Here is a 3,665-nt window from a genome sequence, read left to right as displayed (position 1 = left end):
CCGCTGCAGCCGTAGTGGCAGATACGGCACCAGTCCCCTCGCTCCCGGATGATGGAATGTCCTGGGAGGATGACTGAGTCTTGCATCGCCGGCCGGTGGAGGCATCCCTGCCTCTTTCCTCCACAGCGCCATCTCCGCCCTCTTCTTCACTCGCCGCTGTGTAAAGGGAGACATTGAACACAAGCATCAGGGTACTGTACAATAGTCCCCTAGACACAAAGCAATAGCACAGGAGTGGCACTGTCAAACATCACTTCCATCATGTCCCTCCACAACACATGGGTCTGTGCAGGCAACACACATGCAGGAACGGGCATGGCACATGCAACACACATTTGCATCCATGTCCAACATCCAATGGTGGCCTGAAACTCATATGCATCATAGGACATGCTGATCACATGCACACACATCACCGGAGGGTCATGCATCTGGCCCCTTATACCCCCAGACACAGTGGATGCAAGGATGACTAGGCTGTATCAGTGAATCAACACATCGTCACGGACATGTGTCATGCATCAATGGGGTTGACCAGTCACTCACACACTACTCAGCCACATGGACATGTACACCATGCATGTCCATGACAGCAGCACCCATCTCTCACACCCCAAACATGTCCAAGTGCAGACACAGGCATGCATACATGTGTGCATTCCGCATGCTGCTCCGCATGATGCATTGTAACACATACACCATCCATGTGGGTCTTGCCTGACTGGACTCACATGCAGCACCATCATGTCCCTGAACACACACATCCATGCATGACCCATGTCACTCATACAATCAAGTAGCTAACTACCAGCACACTGCAACATGCACTGTTCAAAACGGGAATGCATGGGCACTTACTGCTCAACTCCAGACGGGCCTGCATCCTGAGGATCTGGTGATGAAGCACTGGGTGAATGGGCTCCAGGACCCTCATCTGCTGGGTGGTAAGGTGGACCCGGCGCCCCACAGCATCCACTGCGTCCTGGACTTGTAGTCTTCCCAGCTCTTCTGGACGTGTTTGAGATCGCGGGGTGCCACCCCCTCCACGTTGATGGCACCCACTATGTCCTTCCAGACCCTCTTCCATTCTTCTTTGTTGGCGTGCGATGGTGTGACGAGGGCATCATAATGTCCCGGAACTTGCTCCACCAGGATGCCAACTTCATTAGCACTGAAGCTGGCAGCCCTCTGCCTCCCTGCTGGGGGGTTGCCACTGGTGCCAGATGGTGTTGTGTCGGACATGGCAACCCCTGAGGCAGGTGTGGGTGGGCAACTGGGTCCTGGGGCTGGGCTGTGGAGCGATGGGATACCAGTTGGGAGTCTTCTGTTCCAGCAGGGGTGGTCACAGTAACTGGACCCCTGCAGATGGCTGATGTGCAGGCACCAAATGGCAGAGCACTGTTGGCAGCCGGCAGGCAGGCAGCAGCAGATGGCTTGTAGGAGGCTCCCTGGGGTTCTGGGGGGGCAGGAAAATGGCCTTTTGGGCAGGAGCTTGGTCTTCCATGTGTTGCTGCGTGGCTAGCTTGATGCAGATTGATTTGGCACGTGAAAAAACAGCACGTCAGCGTGTAATTCGAGGAAAGGGCCTTAGTGCGTAAGCACGTAAGTGACGTAACACGCGCAGGCGTTTCCTTCTGCACGTGTTAATGGTCCGTCCGGGTCTGCAGCGCGCTGTACATGCTTTCAGTGGAGACCGACGCGTGTGTTTTTCCTACTTTGGAGTTCACACGCGATTACTTCACAGCGGTAACAGTGTCTACGCATATTTCTTTTCCACGCAGACGGTGAGTCACGCAAGCTATTGCACGCTATTCTTCCCACTGCGGGTGCCCCTGTTTGTTGCGTACCCCATTTATTGAGGTCATAGTAGCCCACGTGTTAATCGTGTATGCTTTTTTGTGTTCCTGGGTGCCACAGCGTACTGCATGAGTTTTTTTATGTGCACGTGGGGTGCAGGGGTTACGTATATGTTTTTCTTGTATTTTTGGGGTGTCTGAGCATTGCGTAAATTTCATTCAGCCCCAGGGTCCACAGGCAGCCTTGCAGGAGCACAGGGGTGCGTCTACCATCACATACCCTGCCTCCTTCACCCCAATTGACCAGGACAACTGTTCAGTGCAGCTCACATTATCATTAGTACAATTGTGCCATAGTTGTGAGGCCACCAAAGGTTATGGGGGGCTCAGCTGGGTGTCCTGCCAGTGTTGGGAGTGGTCGGGCACGTGGCCGGGGTGACCAGGGAGTACGTGGAGTCCAGGGTTGTCAGGGTGGCTGTAGAACGGGAAGAGGCAGGGGTGCATCACAAGGGCAGGATGTCCAGCCACATGCTGGTGCAGCCATGCCACCACCCCCTGCGGCTCCAGGTGATGCTGCTGTTGCATCCGACCCTGGCACCCTTGCGACCCAACAGTAAGTAACATGTGCTGACACAGACCCACCGGTAGTGGTAGCTGCAGGTGGCTGTACGGTCGGTGCCAGTGACGTACCGGCACTGTCTATAGCATACCGCCATACTCATAATGACCCCCTTTGTATGCGTGGGCGATTTTTGCCAAGTGAGTTTATCCGGTCCCATGTCAGGTGTGAATGTCTCATGCCTATTTACATTTTTCACGTTGCACTTAATGACGATTGTGTCATGTGTTGTGCATTTGGTTGGCTGTTCAGCTGTTGCATGCCATGGCATGGAGGACAGGGGTCATGGGTGTTGGGAGGGTTTGGGTGACATACCAGTGATTTACATGGCCTGTTTTGCAATGGGGTGGTGGGTTATGCACCTTGGATGTGTTCCTTTTGGTTATGTTTAAGTAGCTAGGGATGCACACAATGTAGCACTTCAGTGAAACCATTCTTAGGGTGTTAAGGTTGTGACAGTTGACGGTCTCTTTTTTCATCATCGATTGTCACCTGGTATGTGCCAGGCCTTTGTGCATTCCTCTGGGGTGGGAGTTTAGGTGTAAAATGTGGCCACAAGCTAGGTCCGGGCTGCCTTGCCATGTACCCTTTCCCCTCCCATGAGCAGCGCCTATGCATGTGGTTGGGGACGTGGGGGCACCACCATGTCCACGGGTACGCCCCGCCGTGTTGTCGACGTTGTGCAGGGAACATGCTGCCACAATGATCCTGCACACTGCTGGGCGTGCATATAGTAGCATATAGTAGCTGGCCACCAGAGCGGTCAAGGGAGCGTAGGCGTGACTTGAGCACTCTGAATGTGCACTCCACTATGGCTGTGGTTGCAATATGGGCTGCGTTGTATCTTACCTGGGGGGGTGTGGTGGGTTTCCGTATTGGTGTCATCATGTGGGTGCTCAGAGGGTAGGCACTGTCCCCTGGGGAGGTGATGATGGTTGTCATTAGTTGGGTTTGTGTATTTGTCTGTGTGTGACATGCATGCATGTGCACAGGCATTTCTACTAACCTATGAGCCATGTGTCACCATGCTTCCCAGCTTCCAGGGCCCGGATCAGGTTGGACATTCTGTATATGAAACTGTCATGGGTGGACCCTGGATAGTTTGCATGGACAGAGGTGATAATTCCCTTGGCATCGCATGCAACCTGACTGTTCGTGGAGTGCCAGTGCTTGCGGTTGCGGTAGATGTTTTCAGTGGCCCTAGGTGGACGTAGGGCCACATGGGTGAAATCTATGGCACCAAGCACTTT

Source organism: Ambystoma mexicanum, chromosome 1q, assembly GCF_040938575.1.
Source record: "Ambystoma mexicanum isolate Mex_15411 chromosome 1q, UKY_AmexF1_1, whole genome shotgun sequence".
Classification (NCBI taxonomy): domain Eukaryota; kingdom Metazoa; phylum Chordata; class Amphibia; order Caudata; family Ambystomatidae; genus Ambystoma; species Ambystoma mexicanum.
The sequence above is the reverse complement of the archived record's forward strand: the minus strand, read 5'-3'. Positions refer to the sequence as shown.